Source organism: Herpailurus yagouaroundi, unplaced genomic scaffold (genome assembly GCF_014898765.1).
Source record: "Herpailurus yagouaroundi ecotype Mexico unplaced genomic scaffold, PumYag 184, whole genome shotgun sequence".
Classification (NCBI taxonomy): domain Eukaryota; kingdom Metazoa; phylum Chordata; class Mammalia; order Carnivora; family Felidae; genus Herpailurus; species Herpailurus yagouaroundi.
In genome coordinates, this window is record NW_024412415.1 from 27,860,571 (window position 1) to 27,875,298 (window position 14,728).

Sequence of the window (14,728 nt, forward strand, 5' to 3'; positions counted from 1 at the left end):
AATAGCTCTGTTTAACATTTCAGGGGTGATAGAGTAATGTTGTCTATAAATATTTATATATTCCTGAGACGATGCCTTTCTCTTTTGACATTTAGACTGACTCATGGAGAGATTCACCACTGGGGAGGAAAGAGAATAAAGAAACTTTTTTTATCCATAAATTTATTTATATGTGTCTTTCAAAGGTAAACAGAAAACTCAAAAGGATTTTTCATTATAATATTTTTTTCTAATGAAGCATTGAAATATTTAGCAATCCTTTTCTCATCCAGGATAGTAACAGGGGAAACATGAATGTGTAACTGAATGCTCCCCAAAATCCAAATAGATGAGTTTGGCTTACAGCTTCCTGTGTGTCCCACAGCTTAATTTCCATCCAGCTTCCCTGCTCTCTCTGCACCTGGTCTCTCCTGCTTCCCTTATCCCTCCTTTCTCCCAGTCTTGGCTTCAGTCCTGTCTGCCTGAGTCATTGCCTCCCACATTTCCCCTTTGTCAGCCACAGTAATGGATAGAGACCCTCTGGGCAGCCTAAAGCCCAGCCCCAGTAAGTGCTCACCTGCCTTTCCTAGGGAGGGTGGAGGCCTGGTCAGGGAGCCTGGAAGCAAAGCAGTGCTTCCTTCCTTGGAAGCTCCGTGAACATGCTGTCTGCATTTCAGCAATCTGGCAGGCAGACAGGCAGAGGGAAAGCTGTGCTTTTTGACTTGGCTGGAATTACTGCAACCTGGTATAGAGAAGGTGATTGTACCTTTTGATCAGGGATAGGTCTTCGGTGACCGGAAACTAGAAAGTTGATGATTACAAATGTATAAAGTCGGGGGGATAGGGTAAATCTTTTTACAGTGTGGAGCCATGATATTTTAAAATGAAGACCAACCCTGAGAAAGTGGACATCCACTCAAATAATGGTGTAAACTGAGCACTCATCTGTTTGGGGCTCTCATGACAATCTTTGGTGTAGGGGACTCAGAGTTCAAGGTAGTGATCCTCTGACGACCTTATGGCATACAGTGGGATTCAACCTGTGAATTTTTAAGAGGGCTTCCTCAATGAATTCTTATTAAGTCTTATTTAAGCCTTCTGTAGCACAAATAATGATCTGTCGTGTTTTCAAGTTGACAGTTTTATAGTGAGGTATCTTTTTCAATAGTCAAATATATGTACATATGTGTGTGTGTATATATATGCATATATAGTGGTAATGTTAAAATCTGTCCTCTCCAGTGTCACTGGTAGCTTTGATAATGTGAGAACCCACAGGATTACATCGGGTGCTGCCATTGACCGCTGGTACAGTAGAGTGGCCACAAAGTCCTCGCAAGTCATGGTTGGAAGTTATTTGTACTTTCTTCTCCTTCTTGCACACAAATTTAAATTTATTCTCAGCTTTCAGGACAACCCAAGCAGCACTTTTGAGGCCTTCAAGTGTTATAGGCAAGTAATTTACAGAGGACACAGCAGTGTCATACACAGGACTTGTGCCACCATGTGGGGTGGCACTAAGGTTGGATGGCTCTTGCCTGTGCTGTGGTCTGTTCTCATTCTGACTGTCACCCATTTAGATGTTGCCTGGGAATATCCAGAAAGATCTAGACTAATCATGGAGCCCTTCAAGAGCCTCAGGGATTCCAAGCCACCCAAATCTTAGAGTCCTGACTTCATCCTGGAATCATTAAGCTGCTGGAAAGACTTTGATGATCAGAGTGCCTTTGGCCTTTATTCCAGACACATCTCTCTGTATTACTTGTTGGGGTCCTCTGTGTACAAGGAGCAGCATCTGGTCTAATGAACGGTACTCAACGAGTATAGGTTGGTGAATAAAAGGATGACTGCATTCTTTAAGAAATACGCATTTTGTACACTGTTCCAGTTGAAGTAGTTGGCTTCCTGCCATCCTGAGAAGCAGTCAGGGCTGAAACTTATTGTCTGGTTTTTTAATCGGTTCTACAGAAGACTTTAGAACTAGAGTACCCACAGTATCTCTCTGGTTTAAAGTTTTTCTGCATCTAAAACCTGAGTCATAAATTGTCCCACTGACTTTCTTTTAGGCAAGAAAGACAAAAAAATAATGGCAGACACAGGATATGTTAAGCTGGTTTTCAGTGAAGAGCTATTACCCTACCTCTTCCCTCTGCTGGCTTGACTACTGTCAGTTATCTGATTTTGTATCTTCTTGGGGCAAAGAAAAAATCTTTTAGGATTCTGTATTTTTTGTTTTTACCCAAATAGCATATTAGGCATTAGTAATAACAGTAGCAGCAAATACTGTGGTTTGGCTCTTCCAGTGATAAGATCCTTGCTATATGTTAAGTGAGTTTTGCATGAACTGAGATGTAGTATGTGCATAACCATGGAATTAGGTCACACAGACCCTAAGTCATGTTACTGCTCAGACAGTGGACTCCCAATCCAAATCTGTGTTTTGACTCCCAATCTAAATATGTTTTCTCCATAACATGGCTTATCTCACTATTAGTCAAGGCAATGGAAAGGGTATGCTTCAAATTGGCTGACAGGTTGTGGTAGTATTAAGATGAGAATAAATCTTCTCAAATCTGAAGGAACTGGCCTTTTTTTTTTTTTAACAGAGCCATTATTTCTTTTAGATACTTGTTATTGTGTAATTAAAAGGAAAGAAATCAGGGGCGCCTGGGTGGCTCAGTCGGTTAAGCGTCCGACTTCAGCTCAGGTCATGATCTCGCGGTCCTGAGTTCGAGACCCGCATCGGGCTCTGTGCTGACCGTTCAGAGCCTGGAGCCTGTTTCAGATTCTGTGTCTCCCTCTCTCTCTGACCGCCCCCCCCATTCATGCTCTGTCTCTCTCTGTCTCAAAAATAAATGAACATTAAAAAAAAAAAAAAAGGAAAGAAATCAGATGGAGGAATTGCATCCACCTGCTTATCAATTGCTTGCTGAAAATCTGTCCAACATTGAGAACAGTAAGAAATCATTGTGGGCCCTCAAGAAGCTTATCATTACATATGGAAAGCAGACTGAGAAAAGGTGACTCAATGTTCAGTTTTCATGGCATACCTACGCATCTGCCAGGCTCTGTACTAGGCCCTGGAGTCACTACGTCCTGGGTGGTGAGTACTGTTGGAGAGGGGAGTAGGGAATGTGACCAACTGAGTCGTGAACAAAGAGTAGAACTTCCCCAGGGTGGAAGGGTGACTTTTCCTAATGCCATCTGGAACATGAACCTTCTCCCTTATCGACCCAATTCTGTCCATCGTGTATGAGCTTGTATCTTGCCCTCTGCCTGATGTTATTCTTCCATGACTCTACCCAAAGTTTTACTTTCATCCCTTTGGTGTTTCTGGTCCTCTGCCATGTGTCTACTTTTTTTTTCTTCCTAGTAACCTCTACACCCAACATGGGACTCAAACTCACGACCCTGAAATCAAGAGTCACATGCTCTTCTGATTGAGTCACTCCTCCTCCTCCTCCTCCTCCTCCTCCTCCTCCTCCTCCTCGTCTTCTTCTTCTTGTTCTTCTTGTTCTTGTTCTTGTTCTTCTTCTTCTTCTTCTTCTTCTTCTTCTTCTTCTTCTTCTTCTTTTTTAAGAACTTCTTGGTTACCTCTTAAGTGGGTCTTCTCTGTGGGTGTGGGTCATATGTGTGCTCTGAGAGTTGAAGCCCATCGAATGCAATGCACCAGTCTCATTCCATCTGCTGTATTCCCTGAAGGACTCAACACAGTGGCTTGTACATTATAAGTGATTGGTAAATAGTTACTGATTGACTAGTTATCAGTCCCCTCTCTGCCTTTCCTTATAGCCCTGGGATATGAGTCTCAATTCTTGCTGTGTCCATGAGATACTCGTGCCCTAGATAGTTAGGTCTCCAACTTAGGGTGTTTGTGTTGAATGTGAGAGAAGACTCCACAGAAGGTCATTAAAATGACTCAGGTTAGGAATGGAATATATTATGGGGTTGCCTGGCATAAAAAGGCAGGGAAACATCCTGTTTCTTTATCCAAGGGAAGGGATGATCTCACAAGGAAGAGAACCATTCAGTTTCATCAGAATGAGAGCACTTGAAAGTTGTCTTGTGTTGTAATTGAATTTATTTAATTCCTGGAGGAAAGTGTGTATTATGACTAAAGCCCAAATCAACGAAACTCAAAAAACATGGTTTTACTTTGCCCATAAACCACTTTCATAGTCTCTTCCATGCTTGCCTATAAGGATCCTAAGTTCTGCACATCTCCTGCCACACCATCCTATGAGGACAGGCATTCTCTCCATTACAGTCTAGTTTTGTTCGGTGGGATTGAAGCAAGCCGTGGACCCCAGAGGTAGATACACCCAGGTTAGAGCCCTCCCCCTCCCTGCCAGAGCTTACCACTGTTGTGACTGTGGGCAGAAGATATCCATGTCCATACGCCTGTGCATTTGCCTACCCCAATATCTGCATCTATGCCTCCATTTACATGTCAATAAACACAGCGTATATGTAATTTCCCTGCAGATAATTACATGCATTTGACTATATTGTTTGTCAGTTTGTGTCAAAATTGTACTAATTTCCTATATTTAGGAAAATTATACTAATTAAAATCTGAACTGAACCATAATTAGCCTGGCTAAGCGCATTAGTTTACTGAGGCAGCCGTAACAAAGAACTGCAAACTGGTGGCATAACCACCGGAAATGTATTGTCTCACAGTTCTGGAGGCTGGAAGGCTCAGGTCAGGGTGTCCTTCTGAGGGCTGTGAGAGAACAGTCTGTTGTGGGCCCCTCTCCTTGGCTTGATGGCCATCTCCTACCTGGGTCTCCTCACATTGCCTTCCCTCTATGTGTGTCTCTGTATCCACGTTTCCCCTTTTTATAAGGACACCAGTCATTTCGGATTAGGGCCCACCTTCATGACCTCATTTTACCCTGATTAGCCCCGTAAATACCCTCTCTGCAAGCAGGGTCCCATTCTGAGGTTCTGGGGCTTGGGACTTCAACATATGAATGTTGGGGAAAGGAAACATTGCCACCAATAATGCTGTGTTAGGTGTTGAATTTGATAATACGTGTCCATATAACAAGCCAGCACTGAGAGATGACAACATAGTGTAGTGTAGTCCTGTAGATGAGGCCCTGACACTTTCGAAGCCAGGAAATTCTTCAGTCGTGCTATTTCCTTAAGGATACTTATCCTTTGTTTCTCGCTCTCTGTTGGTCTCTGCATCTCTTTTATTTTTCCAGCTTTATCTTAATATATTTATGAATATATCTATTAATATATTTATTTTTGGGAGAGTGCAAGCAGGGAAGGGGTATAAGGGATCTGAGATGGGTTCTGTGCTAACAGGCTGATAGCAGTGAGCCCGATGTGGGGCTCAAACTCAGGAACCGTGAGTTCATGACCTGAGCCAAAGTTGGTCTCTCAACCGACTGAGCCACCCACATGCCCCATCTTAAGTTTTATATGTTTTGAAGATTGTTTTCCAAGAATTAGTCCAGGTTGTAGAGACACATAATATGTAAGGAAACTACCTTAAAAGAGTACTTTAAGATGTTGTGCTATACTCAACTGTGCTGTCAGGAGTTCATTATTTGATGTCATCTCCCACGAGGACATGTTTGTTTCTTCGCTGTGCTCCTGATGAGGTGATATTTATGTATACAGACTGAAATTTGTTTTGGTTTTATTATTTGGAAATGTAAATCTTATCTATAATGCACTGGTAGAATTCGCAAGACTTGCAATTTGGCTTTAGTAAGTACAAGAAAATGATACTCTGTCCAAGTACTTCAACTTTGTAATTATGGTTTGATCCACCAGGCAGTTCTAGAAACTTGAGCTTACAGAAACCAAAGCATTGATATTTACTGTGTATGTCCACTATTTGCTTTAGTAGAGTCTATTCCAATTTTTTCTTCTGTCACTTCTGCTATTAGCAATATATTTTAAAATTTATGTGAAGCATCTTTCTTCAGCCTCTTTTCTGTAAATCTGGTTTATTGCCCATACCAGATGTTTTCCCCCTGTTCACGCCTTTGTCAATGCTATCTTTTGATATGGTCCTTGCCAGCCTGAGCCCTTGCTAGCAGGATCATTCTCCGGGCTAGATTGAACTATAAAATCTAGATTGATTATTGGCTTCCTTGGTTGTTAATGCATATTCGTTTAGCTAACCCATAAATCAAACTGCTAATACCTGTAGATTCAGATTTTTTTGGTCTTTAATATCTTCTGGGTTGCTCCTTAAATATAATGATGAATCCTTAAAAACAAGTCTACCTTAAGAAAATCTGAAATAAAAAAACAAAAGTTTTTAAACAAAATCCTATTGCAGCCTTATTTTATAATAGTGAAAACTCACAAGCAGCTGGGCCTATATAAAGGCAAAGATACAACTGAGTAAATTATGACTTGCATTGCAATATTATATACCTATTTTTAATAGTTTCTATGGGAATGCAAGCTGATGCAGCCACTCTGGAAAACAGTATGGAGATTCCTCAAAAAACTAAAAATAGAACCCTACAACCCAGCAATTGCACTACTAGGCATTTATCCATAGGATACAGGTGTGCTGTTTCGAAGGGACACATGCACCCCCATGTTTATAGCAGCACTATCAACAATAGCCAAAGTATGGAAAGAGCCCAAATGTCCATCAATGGATGAATGGATAAAGAAGATGCGTTATATATATATATATATATACACACATACACACACAATGGAGTATTACTCGGCAATCAAAAAGAATGAAATCTTGCCATTTGCAACTACGTGGATGGAACTGGAGGGTATTATGCTAAGTGAAATTAGTCAGAGAAAGACAAAAACCATATGACTTCACTCATATGAGGACTTTAAGAGACAAAACAGATGAACATAAGGGAAAGGAAACAAAAATAATATAAAAACAGGGAGGGGGACAAAACAGAAGAGACTCATAAATATGGAGAACCAACTGAGGGTTACTGCAGGGGTTGTGGGAGGGGGGGTGGACTAAATGGGTAAGGGGCACTAAGGAATCTACTCCTGAAATCATTGTTGCACTATATGCTAAATAATTTGGATGTAAATTAAAAAAAAAAACAATAAAAAATAAATAAAAGTTTCTAAAAAATGTACAATCCCATGGAAAATGATTATTGTATAATTACAATGGGGTAAACATGAGAATACAGAATGACATGGGGTATGTGATCTCAACCACCTAAAATCCTGCATAAACAGTGGAAGATGAGTCAAGATGTTAGCATTGCTTATGTGTGGGTGGGACTATTCAAGGAAATCTGGATTCTGAAGGACTTGGGTTTAAATCTCTCCCTTCAACTGTGAGTGCCTGTTCCTTAAGAGAGATAACCTCCTAAGCCTGATGATCCAGGGCAGGTAAGACCTCTCTGAATTGTGGAGTGATTTCTAGTAACACAACCCATGAAAATTCAAGTATTAACAAAAACCTTAACCCATTTGGCCACTCTCCTAACAGAGTTTTCCACGTTTCTTGTGGTTTCAAACAGCACACGGGAGGAGGCAGGGCCCACAGTGCAGTGGCCTCTGTCAAGCCCCATAACCTCGGTTGTCCTGGTTGCCTTACCTGGGTGGAGTCTAAACTCCTTAACAATAGCCAAATTATGGAAGGAGCCTAAATGTCCATCAACTGATGAATGGATAAAGAAATTGTGGTTTATATACACTATGGAATACTACGTGGCAATGAGAAAAAATGAAATATGGCCTTTTGTAGCAACGTGGATGGAACTGGAGAGTGTGATGCTAAGTGAAATAAGCCATACAGAGAAAGACAGATACCATATGGTTTCACTCTTATGTGGATCCTGAGAAACTTAACAGGAACCCATGGGGGAGGGGAAGGAAAAAAAAAAAAAAGAGGTTAGAGTGGGAGAGAGCCAAAGCATAAGAGACTGTTGAGAACTGAGAGCAAACTGAGGGTTGATGGGGGGTGGGAGGGAGGAGAGGGTGGGTGATGGGTATTGAGGAGGGCACCTTTTGGGATGAGCACTGGGTGTTGTATGGAAACAAATTTGACAATAAATTTCATATATAAATAAAAAAAAATAAATAAACTCCTTAGCAAAGGGTAATGTTAAAGATTCAGGGACTTGACATACAGAAAGGGTTTAGAATTCATGAAGGCACATAATTATTTATCTATGTTGGCTGCTGTTGATTAAGAAATTTAAAAATACAAGCTTTAGTTCCTACATGGAGGAGAAGGGAAAGAAAGCTAAAGTAAGGATTTACCTACCCTGCAGGCAGGCAGGTGGACTTGATGACTTTCATGGCTGAGTTTGGGGATGCCACAGGCTAGAGGTAATTTAACTGAATCGTTCCAATTTTCAGATATAAAATGGGGGGTGATCTCAGAATGAATGGCCCCAGAAAATGAGGATGCTTTGGAAAATCTAATCTCGTGTGTGAATGCTGAAGTGCTACTGTGATGGGCTTGGAATCTCCAGAAATGTAAATTGCATCAAATTCCCTGATTGGTTTCAGTTCTTCTCACAAATGCCTTATTGTTCTGTCTGCTGTAACAGAAATGCCCTTCTGATTTATGGTTAATGGATTAATAGAGATAAGCCTCAAGAATATGTTTTTAGTATCCTATTTTTTCCTTAGCATCTGTCCTTGCCAAAACCATGCACTATTGCCTTTTTGACTGATGTATGATGCTGTGGGTTTGCAGTTGTGAATTCACCGGTCAGAGATCAGTGCTGAAAAACCTTTGTAGTGAAAGGGATTTGGAGATAGGAAGTAGGAGATTTGTTCGTTTCTTGAACCAAACTTGATGGTGTGCCCTATTGCTAAATACCAAGCCTACACTGCTTTGGCAGATACTCTACAACCCAGTGTATACTTTTTTAGCATTAAATAAGCACAAGCATGAGGAATGTGACCTGAGAAGAAACTTGACGTTCTTTGCACTTGTTCTACCAGGTTTGGTGTGCAACACGGTGAATATTTTTTTCCAGATTCATAGAACAAAGCTGTCTATTTTGTCCAGGTAAAACCCAGCCCATGTGTACCCATCCCCATGGTGTGTGCCTTAGTGACCAAGCTTATGTTTATCAGCATCATCAGTAGCCTAGGGAATCTGCTTTCCTGGGATTTAACAGGCTTGTCACCAAGGGTCAGAAAAAATGAATAATGGGATGAGTTTATTACCAGTGATCCAAACAAGTAGTAAATAATTCACAGTTCTCCTGGTCTCAACCGTCACTTTTATTTTTCTTCTGCTTTTCGTTGGACGTGACCTTTTTTTTCCCCTAGCCTATGTATTTTTTTAAATAGCTTCATATCATTTGAGTTGGGGTACAAGAATTCAAATTAGAGTTCAATTTGGAACCTTCTTCCCTCTTTAACTCGTAAGGGGAAACAAATAACAGGGCTTCAAGGTGGACTACAGGAGGACTAAGCTGTGTAGATGATTTATTCTGCTGTCTCAGCAACCACAGGGGACCACTGATATTGCTGGAAAGCCACCACAGCTTTCTCAGTGGTCTGAGGGAAATGAAGGTATATTCCATAGGGGTACTGTATCCTACCCCATTGTCCATCTGTGAAATGGAGATGTAAAAAAAAAATTTAATAAATAAAACTTAAAAAATCTGTTGTACTTTGTAAACTCTTAGGCACATCAAGGGAGAAGACATGTGGAAGTGCTGTGGAATTCTCCAGGGCCAGATAAACACTAGATGTAGCATGTTCTATTGTTGGAGTCGGGACTGGAGCCCGAGAGGGCTGGTGCTAGAGCAGGGGTTACAGGTGAGTGCCCCACGAGCTTAGGAGAGGAGAGGAATTCTCCATGGGGGGTGGTTGGGAAGACGAGGAAAGCCAAGCTTGATGCTGGGCTTGGGCTTGTAGGGTGAGTAACCAGGAAGAACGGGATGCATGACGCATTTCAGATAGAGGTACCCCGCAAGAACTAAAATAACCAAGGCAGTTGTGCAGGATTTGAAAAGACATTGTTTTGCTAAAATGGAAAGTTCTTAGAGCATAAACAGGAGAGGGCAAGTGGGTGGATGGGAAGTCTCGACCACCCTGGCACTAAGCAGGTTGAACCTGATTACCCATACATTTCAAAGCGGTGTGTGCATTCAAATCCTTTCTAAGCACAGGTTAAAACACTGTGAGCCCATAAGTGTCTGCTCCTCTTCCTTTTAGCATGTTTTCTTCCCACTTCTCTGCTCACTGCCCTTTATTAGCTCCGCCAGAGCTCTGGACTGGTCTGCGGTAACCCTCCTACCTCCTTAGAATTTCCTGGGAATTAGGCATCATCTTTAATAAAGGGCAGCTCTCAATTTGTCTGAAAGGGTCTGAAACACAACATTCTAAGACAGTGATAAGTGATAAATGCAGATATCCACTTGCATAGCAGGTTTAACCGGGGGCACATCTTTGTGACCAGTGATATAATTAATGATGGAATTTCATATGGCAGTGCCAAGAGGTGAGTGGAGATGGGAAGGTAAGTTAGAGGGATCCTTGGTTGGCTCTCGTCACACCACATACAAAGCAGATCCTCGTGGCAGGATGGCAAGGTCTGGTTGTGGTTTTCTAGCAGTATGACCTTGGGGAGGTCGCTTAATCTCAAGATCCTAGTTTCTTCATTTGAAAATGGAAAATAGGATCAAAGCTCTTTTCCCCATCATTGTGTACTCCATACTGGGAGCACATTCTTCGACTTTCGTCTTGGAGGTAGTACTGCTGACTTGCCCTGCCCTCCATGGATTAAATACATCTTGAGCCCTTCTCTGCGCAGGTACTTTACAGTGAGCAATGTACATGGTCCCTGCCCTCAGGGAGCCTCCCAAGTGTTCCTGACTGCTATGGCCTTGGTCCTTTTTTTGAGTTTCTCCTTTGCCAGGCCGGAGAACTTCATCTTGTAAGCCATGAGGTTAAGCTTCTGTGGTCCATGGGATAAGTTGCCAATGAGTAGAAATAATAGGGCCCACTTGGTGTTTGCCCTCCAATCATACTTTAGTCATGGTGTTTGTGTGGATAATTCCTAATGACTAACTTAGTAAAACATCTGTTTAAATCTTTGCCTGCAGGACATAGAAATTCCACATTTACTGAGCATCCCCGGTGCGGTGGGCCTTGGGCTAGGGCCTTGAGATTCATAGGTGGTTGTGATAATACAGTCCTTGCTGTGGGAAAACAGTGAGGGAGGAAGACCTCTCCCAGAAAATGTATTCTTGAGACCATGTTGTGTATGTGTCGTAGTGCAGGTGTACTCGGGACAGGCGGGAACACAGTGATAGCTCTGTGGGTGAAGAGGCATATGGAGGGTTTGCAAAGCAGCTCTGGGTGCCAAATGCTTGGCTGGAATTTTTATTGACTTGCCCGACCTGCTGCTGAGTTCACACCTGCGTGGGTGGTTAATCATTTCCCCTCTGTTCCATTATCACCTGACCTTTTAAGGGCTATTTCTAGTTGAGGTATGCAAAGTCAAACAGTCGTGGTTCCCATGCTTCCCTGAAGGAGGACTAGAGAGGAGATCCTCATGTGAATATTCTCCTTGCTTTTCTGGTCTCCCTGCTCTGGCTGCAAAGGGGGAGCTTGATGATTCTGGTATTTTTCTATGTGGGCTGTTACCATGTGAGGAAATCCCATCAGCCGTGTTCTTGTGCTGTTTTCCCCAAGCTTAGGGTTAGCTGGAGTTTCTCTCCCGAATTGTGAACGTGGGGGGCTAGAGGAGCCTCTCCACTCAGACTCTGCCGTCTGCGCTCTCACTAGTTGGGAAGAGGGAGGTTGAGGGGCCTGATGGGGGAAGGCCAGGTTATTAAGGAAGGCCTCTGGCTCCCTGGTAAAGCTGACTGTGAGACCAACATGGGACACTGCCTTTTCTCCTCCTCACCCATCCCTGGATGAAAACCAGCTGGCTCCCAGTGAACAGTGGATTTGACTTACCCTTCTAGATGGTGACACATAGGCACCTGGATGTGCCTGGTGGGCTCAGTATCCTGTACTGCAAGTTGTGAATGTTTGAGCTGAGCACAGATAGAGGGCACAAGAAAGCAAGATAGAGGGCGAGACCCTGGTTTTTGCTTTTGAGGCACCTCTTGGGAACTGTGACCCCATCAAGTGGTGGGTTTTTACTTGTCAGCTGAGCTGTTCCCCTTCCTTCCTTCCTTGGGGAAGATCGGTTACAGAATGGAGAGAAGGGACTATCCTTCCTGGGTGTATCAAGAGAGCAGATTTGCTCACTGGAGATTGAGGTGAATGATAGCCCCACATTTTATGCTGACTTTTGGTTATGCAATGCATGCTGTTAACAGACAGGGCTGTATTTTGCTTGCTGGAGGGGAAAGCAGACCTAAAGAAGGGGTTCAGAGACAGCCATCATAATTGGGTACAGTGGTCTTCCAATGGGTCAGAATGGAGTCAGTGGCTGGAGGTGGAGAGAGGAGAGGGATGGTGGCAGTTCTTACTTTATTCAGGATCCAGGGTCCTACTGAGGCATGGTAGCCTGGCCCTGTTGTCCTGTCAGCTGTGTATGACACTTGTGCTCCATAGAGGAGTGTGCAAAACCCCGTGGCCCCTCTCCTAGGTTGTCCCTGGACAGAACTCATTGACAAGCCCCAGGGCAGGGGTTTGCTTTAATGCCAGCTCTGACCCACCCATACCGTAGGGTGAAGTTTTGCTCCTTTAGGCTCTTGGATTGGGGGAGTCTGACTGACATCCAAGAGAACAGCCTGAGGAGTTCCTTGTTTCACAAGCACACTCAGCTTCCCGGCTCATCCTTGGGTAATTCTGCATGTACAAAAAGCATGTTGAATGGCTTGAATAAAGATGAACAAAGGAACTGTACAGTGAACAGGGTTACTAGAAGGGGAGTGCTATCTAGACAGGAATCTTGATGGTCTTTGCTCTCTAACGCCCATGATCATGTCTACTACATAATAGATGTAAAATAAACAATAAATTGAATTGCGCAGCCCAGACAGTGGCTAAATAGAATAAGCTGCTTCTAGTGTTTCTCCAACCACTGTGGCTAAGACGAGTAATAAGAAACCCTTACCTGGCACTTTCTTTGTGTCTTTGACATGTGTCCATTTATTCCTGTAGCAACCTGCAGGTTATTGTCCCCCCATTTTATGGAAGAAATGGAAGCAGACCGCAGTGAAGTAACCAGCTCAGGGTCATGAACTGGGAAGGTTGGAGCACCTCACAGCCTCACTTGACAGAGCGGAGATCCCTGAGGGGTGGGTGCTCATCTTGAGCAATGGTGGACATTTCTTGGCTGGGCTGGGCTTGTTTACTCGAGGGTGGACTGGCCTGAGCCTGGCAGTCTGCACCGCCGCCACCTTTCTGAGCTGTTTACAACTCCCTGGGACCAAACAGTGTTTACTTTAAAAGGAGAGTGTCAGAGTCTCACCCCTGGTTCCATTGGCTCATCGGCCACAATGGATGGCACAGGAAGGTTTTGTGTTGGCCCCAGGTGACCTTCACACATAAATCAGGGCAAAAAATGGTCAGAATGAGAAGAAATTATGGAAAGGAAAATAACCTATGTTCTATGAATTCTATACCCTGTCCTTTAGCAAGAAACCAAAACTACAACAAAAAAACTACTTAAGATCAAGCAAGATAGGATACATTCAAATTGGGGTAAAAGAAAAAGATAGCATAAAATAGAGATAGAGGTTAGACTATAACACAGTTGGCTCTGAACCTTCTTTGCAGCCAAACCCAAAAAGGAAACCTGGTCTGCTGTCTCAGGCTCCCTGCCGGGAGAGGCAGGAATTAGCCAGAGGGGTTAGGATACAGGGGAGTGGAGGTGAGAGTCAGCTGCAGGCCACATGGCTGCTGTGCTGCCCTGAGAACATCTCACTGGAGAACGAGCATTCGTCTTGATCTATGGCATCTTGTCTGAGCTACGAGATTTTCTCAGGGCTTGAAGGGATACATAGTGAGACTTCGCCTAAGTGTTGAAAACACATACTCCTATGTACTTGACGTCTAGGTTCTTACATGCTTTGATATGATGATCTTTTGCCATAGGTCAGGACCGTTAATGTCACAACGTGTCTGTTTTGCAAGTATCTCACTGTGTCATAGGTAGAACTAGAAACGGCTCGGTGCCATGTTCCCTGGGAGTGGTGATTAAATGACCGTGTACTTTGGTTGCAGACCTCCTTGAAATTTGCCTGTGTGGATGATCTTCTTGCATGATAAAAAAAAAAAATCCAACCTTATAGTTTATAAGGCATTTTTATATACAGAATTTGCATGTTTATGACGTTGCCATGAAGGAAATCACGGGTCTTGTTTCATGCTTCATGTTGGGAACACTAAGTCATAATAAAACCGAGAGCCAGGAGTAAGAAGAAACTGGGGCCTTTGAGTTTTGACCACTGAGCAATGCTCTGAGAGTGACTGGTTTTCATTTTTTGGTTTTGCTGTGTAATGTGTACCCATGTTGAAACATTGAAAGTGGTAGAAAAGTTGAGAACGCAAATCCCGTAATGAATGTCTGGTGTCCCTCATGGTGTTGAAAGTCTACCTTGAACTAAGGATAGTTGTCTCCAATCTGTGGCTTCATTTTTGAGATACTAGGATGAGAAGACCCGGGGATCCTGTGGGAATAGTTGGCCAAGCATCCAGTGTCGCTGGGAAACTCCTTTCTTGGGAGCCACTTGCCCACTGCTTTCCAAAGAGCAGAAAGAGGAAAACTAACAGGCCCAAAGGTCCCAGGTATCGTCAGACCTGGGAGTGAACCTGGAGCCCAGACTCCCTCCTAGTCCAACACCCT

At 43.1% G+C, this 14,728-nt stretch overlaps 1 protein-coding gene across 5 annotated transcripts in view; it reads left to right on the forward strand.

Annotated features, from left to right (window-relative positions):
* The window catches only part of TLN2 (talin 2), a 439,937-nt gene that overhangs the window by 222,432 nt on the left and 202,777 nt on the right, over nucleotides 1–14,728 (forward strand). The window lies entirely within an intron of this gene.